Source organism: Lycium barbarum, chromosome 11 (assembly GCF_019175385.1).
Source record: "Lycium barbarum isolate Lr01 chromosome 11, ASM1917538v2, whole genome shotgun sequence".
In the NCBI taxonomy this organism is placed as follows: Eukaryota; Viridiplantae; Streptophyta; class Magnoliopsida; order Solanales; family Solanaceae; genus Lycium; species Lycium barbarum.
Window position 1 is genome coordinate 21,520,078 of NC_083347.1, and position 13,707 is coordinate 21,533,784.

The 13,707-nt window shown below is 32.1% G+C and overlaps 1 long non-coding RNA gene and 1 pseudogene across 1 annotated transcript; both read right to left on the reverse strand.

Annotated features, from left to right (window-relative positions):
* LOC132619550 (1-aminocyclopropane-1-carboxylate oxidase 3-like) overlaps window positions 1–13,320 on the reverse strand; it is a 52,804-nt pseudogene extending 39,484 nt beyond the window's left edge.
* On the reverse strand, window positions 2,859–4,093 carry LOC132618408 (uncharacterized). The gene is made up of 2 exons (XR_009574091.1): window positions 3,919–4,093; window positions 2,859–3,123 (listed from the first exon to the last, which is right to left on the reverse strand). It is a non-coding gene; the product is annotated as an uncharacterized LOC132618408 (long non-coding RNA).
* Window positions 13,321–13,707: the final 387 nt, after the last annotated feature.

A 13,707-nucleotide genomic window follows, 5' to 3' on the forward strand; every position in this document is an offset into this window, starting at 1 on the left:
ATATGCAATATAGTGATGACAAAATAGAGATAGACTCGATCATAAGTCAAAAAGAATTAATGGAATTCAGTGCGTCTAGTTCTAGTCCATTTCAAAGAACAACTGTTGGAGAACAATACACTGTAGATACTACTACAGGAAATGTACCAAGAAGAAGAGATTTTAGAACAACAGGAGAACCCTTAGACAATGTCAAACCATCAAGGAAAAGAATGCCTATAGAAGAACCTATTATTCTTCAAGAAGGAGGTAATAAAGGTAAAATATTAAATATAGCAGCACATGATCCGCAAAGATGGAATTCAGTAATAGATCTTTGGAAAAGAATAGTAGTAGCAGACTATATAAAAACATATAATGATACAGACGCAGAAACAATGTATAAATATTTAGAAACTTTTTTAGGAGAATCTGCCAAAGCTTATAAGGAAAATTTTCCAATGGAATTTCAACACTTAGTATCTATGGGAGCAAATTCATATAATTTTACTAATAAAATACATACTTTAATTAAAGGGGAAGACTCAAATAGTGGATTATTAGTACTACAAGGAAATGCAGTAATAAAATTAGAACAATTAAGCATAAGTAGTTGGTTTCATATTAAGAAATTTTTAAACGATTATTTTTACTACTGTATTATTAGTGAAAATGCATTTGATCAAGAATTAGGTAAAAAATTATTTAATAAAATACCAGGAGCCTTAGGAAGAGAAATAAAAGATAGATGGAATAAGAGAGACGGAGTAGTGCAGAATCCTAATCTAAAATGGTCTATAGGACATAGAATACAACATATAATGGATATACTACAAGAAAAATGTACCCATATACAGATACAAAAACAGCTAAAACAAAATGAAATGATTTTTTGTAAAAGTGTGGTTTACACTACACAAAGTTATGATAAAGACAATTATAAAAAGAAAAAGCATAAAAAATACAGAACACATTATAATAGAAATTATCCTCAATATAATAGAAAGAAATATTATCTTAGAAAATCAGCAGCTAGAAAACCTTATTTAGACAGAAACAGGCATGTAAGGAAATATCAAATAGAAAGTAATTATAGAATAAACTAGAATGCTTTACTTGTGGAATTGTAGAACCCTTAGCAAATACATGTCCAAAAAGAATAAATAATAAGACAAGAAATTCTCAGCTAATTGAAGATTTTCAAGAAACATTAATAAATGTAGACGAATATATGTCAGATACAGAAAGTATATATTCTATAGTAAGTGTAGACACTGAAGAAAAAAATCAAAACAGACTCATCAGACTCAGAAGCAGAAGAATTAATCAATAAAATAGGATTAGAAAATAGAGACTTAGAAGCAATAGATAATTTAGCAAATATAGCGGAAGACTGTAACCATGAGTTCGAACGAAATAAGGGATTGGATAGTAACGCATGTTTCTTTTGTAAATGGTATCCTAGTAGAGACAAAAGAGCTAAATGTAAAAATTATTATACAGAAGGATGTACAATGTGTATAGAAAAAGAATTTAAAACAAAAATAAATAAAGAAGAAACTCATAAGAAAATTGAAGACCCTACTATTAATCTAAGAATGATAACACTAGAAATAAGAATAAATGAATTAGAAACTAGATTATGTAAACTAGAAAAAGGAAAACAAAAAGAAGTAGATAGTGAAGATGAAGAAGTAATATTATCAAATATACAACCAATAATGAGACAATTAAGAACAATACCAGAGAATTCTCAAGCAGAATTAATGAGTATAGAAGACCATGAAGAGGGATATTGGCCGTGGTAACCGTGGGTGGTTAAAGAAGAGGGATATTAAGAACCAAGATTAAGAGAAAGAGATGAACAGTGTACTAAGATTCATAACTAATGCTTCATGGTCTTCTATACTCATTAATTCTGCTTGAGAATTCTCTGGTATTGTTCTTAATGGTATCATTATTGGTTATATATTTGATAATCTTACTTCTTCGTCTTCTCTATCTACTTCTTTTTGTTTTTCTTTTTCTAGTTTACATAATCTAGTTTCTAATTCATTTATTCTTGTTTCTAATGTTATCATTCTTAGATTAATAGTAGGGTCTTCAATTTTCTTATGAGTTTCTTCTTTATTTATTTTTGTTTTAAATTCTTTTTCTATACACATTGTACATCTTTCTATATAACAATTTTTACATTTAGCTCTTTTGTCTCTACTAGGATACCATTTACAAAAGAAACATGCGTTACTATCCAATCCCTTATTTCGTTCGAACTCATGGTTACAGTCTTCCGCTATATTTGCTAAATTATCTATTGCTTCTAAGTCTATATTTTCTAATCCTATTTCACTGATTAATTCTTCTGCTTCTAAGTCTGATGAGTTTGTTTTGATTTTTCCTTCGGTGTCTACACTTACTATAGAATATATACTTTCTTTATCTGACATATATTCGTCTATATTTATTAATGTTTCTTGAAAATCTTCAATTAGCTAAGAATTTCTTGTCTTATTATTTATTCTTTTTGGACATGTATTTGCTAAGTGTTCTACACTTCCACAAGTAAAGCATTCTAGTTTATTTCTATAATTCATTTCTGTTCGACATTTTCTTACATGCCTATTTCTGTCTAAATAAGGTTTTCTAGCTGCTGATTTTCTAAGATAATATTTCTTTCTATTATATTGAGGATAATTTCTATTATAATGTGTTATGTATTTTTTATGCTTTTTCTTTTTATAATTGTCTTTATCATAACTTTGTGTAGTGTTGTCACGACCCAATTCGCGAGTCGTGGTGGTACCTACACTATCCCTCCGAGTAGGCGAACCGCATTACTAATAACGAGTTAAATAAGCGGAAAATTAAATAAGAATAAGTTATCAATTCTTAAATACTTATTATAACTAGAAATATCGCAACAACCCCAAAATCTGGTCAAGGGGTACAAGAGCGCTAACATAGTACGGAATATAAGTCTGAAAATACCCGAAGGCTACATATTGTCTGTCAAATACAAAAACAGAAATAATAGAGGAGGTCCTTCAGGGGCCACGGATGACCAAGTAGCTCACCCTGAATGACTGAAAGATGTCACCCTCGCGTATCAGCCACGGGGTGTAGAACTGGAGCCTGGATCGTACTCTGCACTCAACAAAAGTGCAGCAAGAGTAGTATCAGTACAACACTAGTACCGGTAAGAATCATAGGTCGACAATGATTAGATAACGCATGAAGAAGTGGAAACTAACAAGTAGCACATAGAGCAAACAGGTATGGTCACATATAATATACAAGTAAAGTGTAAAGAAATCATGAAATCAACCAAGACAGATTTAGTTCACCAGATGATCAGTCAAATGTATGAGTGAATGAATGCAATGCAATGCAACAGTCACCTCTCTCACTCCACTCTCATACACACATGCTAAGGGCAGTGCCTCAAAGTCATGACCCATGGGGGACCCGCGAAGTCCATGTACCACTCGTGCTCTCCGGCAGAAACCTCGGAGGCTTTCAATCACTCTCAATCTCCGGCAAGGACCTCGAAGTCTCTCTGTCACTCTCAATCTCCGGCAAAGACCTCGGAGTCTCTCAATCACTTAGCTTACCATCATCACAAGAATAATATGGAAGGCATGTCATGCATAATATCAGTCTCAACAACATCACCAATGTACAATCAACAAATACAAGACATATTAATGTTATCATTCCTTTTCATATGATGAGGGAGCTAGTATATGACAGAGATACAAACAGGTGATAATCACAGAAAATAACGCATATGGCGACAAGCCCACATAACAGCTGACAGAGTCAATCTAATTGGAATCCACCTCCACTTCATGCCCGAAGTCCTATATGCTATCCCCGTCACTTTCTACAACTACATACGATTCTCTAATCAAAGTCTAACTAAAGTAGACCGTAACCTACCTCAATGCCGAGCGAGTGCCACGAACAATCAAACTAATGCCTTCCCTTTGCGTGGAGCCTCTGAACGATTAAAATCTATAAAATATGCGATCTACGTTAGAATACGAATCTAAGGACACCCATATTGCTATATTTATATTCGAAACCCAAAAACGCACTCGAAAAGTGACCTCGGGCCCACAGGGGCAAAAATGGAATTTTATTGAAAAATAATTTCACCCATAATCCAAGGGTCATATATTTTAAAAATTATCTATTTCATCCATAAATGGACTCTCAAATCATTAATTCTCATTTCTTAGAGCTATGACTCGAAACCTTTAATTACCCAAAATCTTAACTTCGGACAAAAATCTAACTTTCCACAATTCAAAGACAATGAATTTGAAGGTATTCATATATCCCAATACTGCTAATACTCAATCATATAGACTCAACATATCAAAATTGAAACTTTAACGTGATGAACATACAAGAATTTCAAAACCAAAAGAAAATGAAATAAAATACGGACACAGTGCTTCCAACTTAATAAGAAAACGTACTGGGGCCATTATCCAACAACCATTCTATCATTATTTCTCAAAGATTAGCTCATGCTTGCATCATCATTAGCCCTCATATTATATTGCAATCATTATACCAATATAACCTGACTCAATCAATAGCCTAATCATAAGTATAGGAGTGAATATACATTATACATACATGGTATCTTATTAGTGGAATACTATGATATTACTCACCCGAAATCCGAACATTCCCCTTCCATTAGTGGTAAATTAGTTGTTCAAATATATAAAAGAAATTACACGAGGCCTAACCAATCTAAAATTGAAAAGTACCTGAAGCTAGAATTGATGGAAAACCCCACTGCCTATTATTCTCACGGTGAGCAGACCCTTTTTTTTCGTGCAATTGATTAATCCCCAAAAGCCAATAATTCTTTCACCCTAATATGTCTCATATTCTAGTATGTGGGCTAGGAATAAATGGGTCTAGCCCCCTCTCTTATAAATTACCTAAATTACTTAGTCACTCAACTAATATGTAACAGTGTAAATTAGGCTCACTAGCCACCAAATTAATTCTTCAACTTATACCTTATATAACTGCAAATAAAATTCATATGAATAAGCTATTCACACACATTAAATAAATATATTCCAAAAATTACACATCAATTATATAACCGTGCCCCTATCCCCACAAGTTAAGGATACCATTTAAAGCTACGAAAAGGGTATTTTAACGAAAAAGAGTCCAAAAGTACTAAACGACCAAACGGGTCGTTACAAGTGTAAACCACGCTTTTACAAAAAATAATTTCATTTTGTTTTAGCTGTTTTTGTATCTGTATATGGGTACATTTTTCTTGTAGTATATCCATTATATGTTGTATTCTATGTCCTATAGACCATTTTAGATTAGGATTCTGCACTACTCCGTCTCTCTTATTCCATCTATCTTCTATTTCTCTTCCTAAGGCTCCTGGTATTTTATTAAATAATTTTTTACCTAATTCTTGATCAAATGCATTTCCATTAATAGTACAGTAGTAAAAATAATCATTTAAAAATTTCTTAATATGAAACCAACTACTTCTGCTTAATTGTTCTAATTTTATTACCGCATTTCTTTGTAGTACTAATAATCCACTATTTGGATCTTCCCTTGTAATTAAAGTATGTATTTTATTAGTAAAATTATATGAATTTGCTCCCATAGATACTAAGTGTTAAAATTCCATTGGAAAATTTTCCTTATAAGCTTCCCATAAAGCTTTGGCTGATTCTCCTAAAAACGTTTCTAAATATTTATACATTGTTTCTGCGTCTGTATCATTATATGTTTTTATATAGTCTGCTACTACTATTCCTTTCCAAAAATCTATTACTGAATTCCATCTTTGCGGATCATGTGCTGCTATATTTAATATTTTACCTTTATTACCTTCTTCTTGAAGAATAATAGGTTCTTCTATAGGCATTCTTTTCCCTGATGGTTTGACATTATCTAAGGGTTCTCCTGCTGTTCTAAAAACTCTTCTTCTTGGTATATTTCCTGTAGTAGTATCTACAGTGTATTGTTCTCCAACAGTTGTTCTTTGAAATGGACTAGAACTAGACGCACTGGATTCCATTAATTCTTTTTGACTTATTATCGAGTCTATCTCTATTTCGTCATCACTATATTGCATATCCTCTAATATTTTATCGAATTCGTCTGATTTCTTTTGGTATATATGTTCTATTCCATATCCCCAATTATCAGTTCGGGCTTCACATAATTTAAAATGTCTTATGGTTTCTTCTATTGTTAGTTTTCCTAACTTACACCCTTTACATCTAAAAAGCATATTTTTGTTTTCTTTTTGGAGTCTTTTTGCTTCTTCTATAACTATGTCTACCGCAAACTCGTCTTGTATTAGTTCTATATTCATAAAATTTGATTCTGTAATTTCATTTTCGCCTAAAGTGCTTTGTTCTTCTATGTCTTTTTGTGGCGTATAATTATAATTAGTAAAACGTATAGATGTCTCTCCCTTAGAATTAGTGTACATTAGGTGAGATTCTGGTTGTAGAATCTTTTTTCTATTAAAATCTTCTAGATTCCATTCCATCCCTGCATATTCTTCAGGATTTATTTTTATGGGTTTTATTAGTCTTATTCCTTTATTTCCCATTACTTCTACTACATCTTCTACCTCAATTTTAAATTTTGTATTACTATTATTAGTCATTTTTCCTAGAAATCCTACGCATATTAATAAATTATTACCGTCACACATTTCTTCATATCCCTTGGTTTGTATTCATATTTTTATGTGCTTTCCAAATTCTGCTAAATTCATTATAAAATCAGGGCTAATATAAAAGATTCCTCCATTATTTGTCATGTCTACTTCCGTTAGTCCTATTATTGATTCTTTCATGTCTGACCATCTATCGTCATAAATTACTATTAAAACTTTAGTTCCTAAGTTCTTTCTAGTTAATCCTTTTAATCCTGCTACTATTAATCCCATATGCATTAAACTTCTTCCAGTATTTTTTATTTGTCTTACAGCCGCAGGGTCTATTAAACTTATTGTAGTAACTTTAGTTCCTATGGCTGATAATTGTTCTTCTCTATAATGTCTATATAATTGTGCTGTACTTGAGAACTGTCCTATATTGTATAAATTTTTTGGATTTAATAGTTTTAATTGGTTTTGTTGGAAAATTTGTATATCTCTATCTACGTCTATTGCCTCACTTAGCTATTGATTGTTTTCTCCTGGTCTTCTCCTATTTAGAATTCTTGATAAAAGATTATTACCTATTCTATTGTCTGAAAAACTTACTCTGGGTCTCTCTTATCCTTGCCTTTCTGGTCCTCCTTCGTTTCTTGGTCTAGTTGAAAAAAAGTCCATTTTTGTGGTTTTCTAATTACTTTAACTTTTTCTTTCTGTGGTGTTATTTCAACCTTCTTGAATTGTTCTATTAATTCCTCAACTTCTTTATTCTTTGGGGTTTCTATATTTTTCTCTTTTTGTTGTTCACTTAACAACAGAACGCGCTCACTTATTAATTCTAACCTTGGTACTAGTATTTCTATAGCGTTAGGTATATAATCTTTATAGTCTGCTGGTAAAGGTATAGACTTTTCTATTAATTTTGAGACTTCTTCTTGAGCTAAGGTTGGTCTACTCATGAAAGAGTGATTTCTTTTAGTTCTTCTACTGTCTTTTTTAATTCTTTTGTATCACTAGTTAAAAATTCTACCTGTTGCGTTATTTTAGGGGCTACTTGGGTTGTCTTTAGTTCTATCTCTTTTGGTTTTTCTGTAATAACTTTAACTAACTTTTCTACTTCGGTCTTTGTAGGTAATTTTTCTAGATTAAATTTGTTAACTAGAGTCTGGACTTTCTTTTCTAATTCTAATTCTTATGTTTTTAAGTAATCGAGATTTTGTTCCAATTTTTCGAAACTTTTCTTTTGCTTAGTATGGGATGCTTCTACCACCTCTAATATTCTAGTAATGTCTCTATTATCTTCTTGTATTTTTTCACTAAAATTTATGACTAAATCTACTAATGTGTTCAACTGTTTGTCTTCACTATGTAATATATGGTCTCCGTTACTGAAATTACACTTTATAATACTATGATCTTTTAATGCTCTATATTTCTTTTCTGGGTATATTCTTAAGTCTAAGTATTCTAGATTTTTTAATGTATCTATTTTTCTAGGCTTATTTATTACCCTAACGGAATTTTTATTTTACAAACTTTCTTCTGGTACTCTATACTAGTTGTAAGTCTTTCTATATCTTCTCTTAGACCTTGTAATTCCCACGTTATAGCAGAGATTGTCTCTTCGTTAATCTAACTTTGTAAGAGTCTATTGTTGATTAGTGATGATAATGTTTCTGAATTTATTATCTCTAAATAATCACTTAAGGCTTTTTCTACTTGTCTATATTCTCATCTTTTCTCTATATCTCTATATAAATACCAATGATTGATAGCTATTTGTCTAACAAAGGGTAGTGTTCTCGTACAATTAATATGGTCTAAATCGCTTTTGGTTCTTTGAGGTCTTTTTAGATTTTATATATCCTAGTAACTTATATTCTAATCCTGATATTATATCTATTAATTCTTGTAGTCTTAACTGGTTTTCTTTAGTATTACTTAGTCTGATATATTCCTGATATAGTTTTTCTAGCTCTTGTTTTACCTCTGAATAATTATCTGGCATTACCCTAAGGGGATAAATTTTACTTTTTGCTTTAGATGTCTAATGCAATCTTCAGCTCTAATTATCAAGTCGTTGATGAAAAGTATTTCCCAATTAAGATTATTTCTTAAACTTAGTATTGTTATATTACTATGTAAGTCTCGACGATGGACTATGTCTATGTATCTACTGTATTCAGTTAAAAACTTTCTTGTTTGTCTAAGATTTGTAAGTCTTTTTTGGGTGAAATATATCATACGATAATTATAACTTATATATTGAGTAAAACTATGTTGTCTCATATAATCTTGTCTATAAACAGGTATAGCAGTTCTTGTTTTTAGCAGAAAATGGTCTTCTCGTAAAATGTTGTCTAAAATATAGGTTTAAGAAGTAGGTTTAGGTCCAAAAATCTTCTTGCTCTGATACCAAAGTGATAGGGGGGTTATATTTTTTGTTTCAATAGAAAAATAATTTCAATAGAAATATAAATGTGGCTAGCAATATTGTGTGGTTTTTTGCTAATATTTTAAACAATCCTACTCGGTACTCCCTCACCCCTTGATTCCTCTTATTTCCAAGACAGTGCATTTCAAGACTCTCAAGATCCAAATGATGTAGTCTCAGGCATGAGTTTTGATTCAATTGCTCTACACAATCTAGACACTTAGATCAGTTAATGGAGAAAATAATAGAACCTAAGTAAAAAGAGACGATTGAAGACATTGGTTGAAAACAATAAGTCTAGCAAGAAGACAAAAATTAAAAAGGTGATACAGAGAACAAAGATAGAAAGACATTTCAGAAAATGAAAGGAAAAGAAGCCAAAGACAACTACATTTGAAGAAGACTTTAGTGGCATCATTTTTCGGAAAGAAAAAAGAAGACATTGACATTAGAAAAGGAAGACTTTTGGTATCATCTTTCAGAAAGAAGACAATGACATTAGAAAAGGAAGACTTTTGGTGGAAATCTGACAAGGACACCTCAGAAAAAGAAGACCAAACTTTATTAAAGTAGTTTTAATAAAGTAGTAGCTTTATAAAGTAATGGGACAGCTCAGCAAACGGACAAAATTATAAAGTATCTTTTGAAAAGTTTCACGTGACGATGGGGCCCTAAGAGCACCCGGCTGAACTTAAAAGATTCTTCACAAATTTGAAGTCCGCAGTTGAAGTCCGCCAGACTCCTATAAATAGCAGTGTTTGTGGAGAAGCAAATCATCGAGAAAAAGAAAACGTCTGACACTTCTCTCAAAAAACCATTCCATATTCCTCTTCCCTTTCACAATGCCCCAACTCCTTTTTCCGGTAAAATCTTTTGTAATATAACTTCCCTGTAAAATAGTATTAAGCCTTCAAGTAATTTTCTATTAGTGTGAAGTAGTTTTCGGGGTCCCCGAAAGGGAAACCTCTCTCCATCTTCAAGTCATGTAAGTTTTTATCTATGTTTTCTGTACTAATCTCCTTGCTATGTAAATTATTCTATGTTTAATTAAAATATTATGTTGCTAATGTTTGAGTAATTACTTACTTATTATTATGAATCTATTACACTTAGTATAAGGTTATTCTCTTAATTTCTTAATATACTCGATGAATTAACCTGTAAATTCCTAGGTGTTTGAAAGACTGTTTTAATGTCCAAATGATAAGGGACGATGTTGGCCGTGGTAACTAGGGTGTGGTTAAAGAAGAGGGATATTAAGAACCAAGATTAAGAGAAAGAGATGAACAGTGTAATAAGATTCAGAAAAAAAAAACACGTAAAAATTGTAAAAATTGGCAGAAAATAAGAAATACACCTACATGATAGGAGGAATCAAGGGGTGAGGGAGTACCGAGTAGGATTGTTTAAAATATTAGCAAAAAACCATACAAATATTGCTAGCCACATTTATATTTCTATTGAAACAAAAAATATAACCCCCCTATCACTTTGGTATCACAGCAAGAAGATTTTTGGACCTAAACCTACTTCTTAAACCTATATTTCAGACAACATTTTACGAGAAGACCATTTTCTGCTAAAACAAGAACTGCTATACCTGTTTATAGACAAGATTATATCAGACAACATAGTTTTACTCAATATATAAGTTATAATTATCGTATGATATATTTCACCCAAAAAAGACTTACATATATATATATATATATATATATATATATATATGTATGTATGTATCTTGCTCTGTATAGTATGCATTACCTATGTATACATGTATATACATGTATACATGTATATACATATATATATATATATATATATATATATATATATATATATATATATATATGTATGTATGTATCTTACTCTGTATAGTATGCATTACCTATATTCGTCATCAAGATCGGGTACTTCGGAGATGTTAGAAATAGGAAGATGGCTCATGAAGAAAGTGTTTTCCCAATCCAAATCAGTAACCTGTGCTTGCACTGCTTCAAGACCTTTGCTGGCCACCAATTCCTTGAACCTCTGTTCCATGCACCGCTTGTAATGTCCCTTTGTCAATTTCTCGACAATGTCCATTACTTCATGTGGAATTCCATGGTTCACCACCTATAATAATAATGACATAAACAACAGTTTGAATCTCGTAGTTTTAAATTAAAAATGTGTATAACATGCCAAAATGCCTTTTAGATTTTGTGGTCTTAAACATGTCTGACATGTAGAAAGTTGGAATTAATGAATTAATTACCTACTAAATATAGAAAGCGCCATTCATTTTTAAATAGACTACAAGCAAAAAAAAAATGTAAAAATGGGGGTCATATATTCATGCAAACTGTAATTGCATGAAAGAAACCCCATTTCTCACTGGCAACTTTAATCATGTCCGTGGTGTTAGCTCTTTCTGAGCCATTGAGCTTTTCCAAATTGATAATTAGGAAGTTCTCCATCTTTCTTGGTTAAAGTATGTGTTTCTGAAGAGATGAATGCTAGAGGCTAAAGTCATAGATAGACTCTTAAACTTGTTCATATTTTTCACTTGAACCCCTCAACTGAGCAGTGTACCATCTGAACCCTCCAAGAAGACGTTTACTGTGCCATATAAACACATGTCACTGTGCGTGTTGCCAACTTTTTTTAAGGAGCGTGAGAAGCATTTCAAATGCTATTGATGTGGATCCCAGTTACAAGTGTCAACAGAAAAAGGCAAAAAATAAACAACTTTTTCTCTCCCTCCCCTTCATCTTCTCCAACACCGATTACTGCACCAACAACAACATTTCTCCTCCACCTCTCACCATTTCTCCTTCACCTCAAGTGAGAGTATATTTTCCAATGTAGTAGCTTTCAATATAAATTAATATGAAAAGAGTTAGTGCTCAAATAAATATACCGCCGAAAAAAATGGAGATGGCCGGAAAATTTTAAGAATTCAGATTTGAATTTTCCCCGTCTCTCTCTTTCCAGCCTTGGATCATGCTTTGTTTTCTCTTCTTCCAATATACTAGCTTTCAATATACCGTAATATGAAAAAATATTTATTTGCTCGAAGAATCATATTGGCGAAAAAAATGGAGACGACCGGAATTTTTTTAAGGATCCAAGTCTCTCTTTTCAACGGAAAAAAACGACCTCAGGTGGAGAAAGAATAAAAGGGGTTATGAAGGGTGAAAGAAGAAAGGGAAGAGGGGAGGATCTGGGAAGAGAATGGATAGTGGCTTTGGGGAAGAGGAAAAGATGGTGGAAGCTGGACAGTAATGGTGGATCGAAGGGAGAAAGGATAAATAGGGAGGGTTGGGTGGACGTGGATGGGGTATAAAATTAAGCATTTCCTTTTCTTTTTAAAATATTACTCTTTTCTTTTTTTACTTTGCTGATGTGTATTTTTTTTATTGGTTTGTTTCCATGTGACAGCAAGTAGCATCAACGCACTTAGATGCACAATATAATTGTCAGATTTGTGTCTATATGGCAAAGTAAATGCCTTCTTGGAGGGATCAGATGGTACGCCGCTCAATTGAGAGGTCCAAATGAAAAATATGGACAAGTTTGAGGGTTGATCTATGACTTAAGTCAATGCTAGATTAATATTTGATGGAATAGAGTGAGGCTTGGAAGGGTATTTATAGGAAAAGAAATCAAGAAAGTAGGAAGAATAACTACAATGCACAATGTATATTCCAAGTCTCCATGAAAAGTCCAGAATCCAAGTATGTCTTATAAGTCATAGTTCCTTGTTGAACCATCTTACCCACAAAGAGAATTTGGGGTTAAGACAATTTGAGAGGTAAATTTGAGTAAGTTTTTCAATGATAAGGGCATATTTGGGATTAAATCCAAACGCATGATAAACTTGTTCTATTTCGCAAGTTGAGGGGCAAATTTAAGCCATTCCATAACGATAATGGATATTTGGGATTAAATCCAAACGCAGAGGAAATTTGTTCTGTATTCCAAGTTGAGGGGAAAATTTAAGCCATTCCATAATGATAAGAACATATGTAGGATCAAATTCAAACAAAGAGGATAGTTATTCTATTGTATAATTAAGGGGTATTTTTGGCCTTTTTATCCCTATCAGAAAATCTTTTAAAGTGGATTCTGAACTTGTTAGGATTAATTGTAGCTCTGTCACTATAAATCTCTTATTAATGTTTTCTCGTTAAATTCCCTAAGGATGAAATTATACAAGGGAATAAAAAACAAGTAATGCAGATATATCTTTTTTGGTCTTAGAACTTATAGAGATGTTCTTGATTCACTTTATTGAAAACTTCTTCTGTGTGCTGAATTTAATAACCAAATATCGTACTTGTTGGTTGTTCAGATAAAGTTTCATATTGGTAGCTGAAATGAAAAAAAGAGTTACTTATAAGGTGTTGGATACTCTTAATGACGTGAGACCTTTTGAGGAAAACTGTGCGGTCTTGATTCAAAGCGGACAATATCACGCTATGTTAAAACTATCTTTAGTTGTTTTAGCTCAACAACTGGTATCAGAGTCCAAATTCATTAGGACGAGTATGATGACAAGGGGCTCAGTTTACTTCCTCTTACGAGCTTAGAGACACACACATACCAAAAAAGAAACTAGTAGTGGGATTCAATT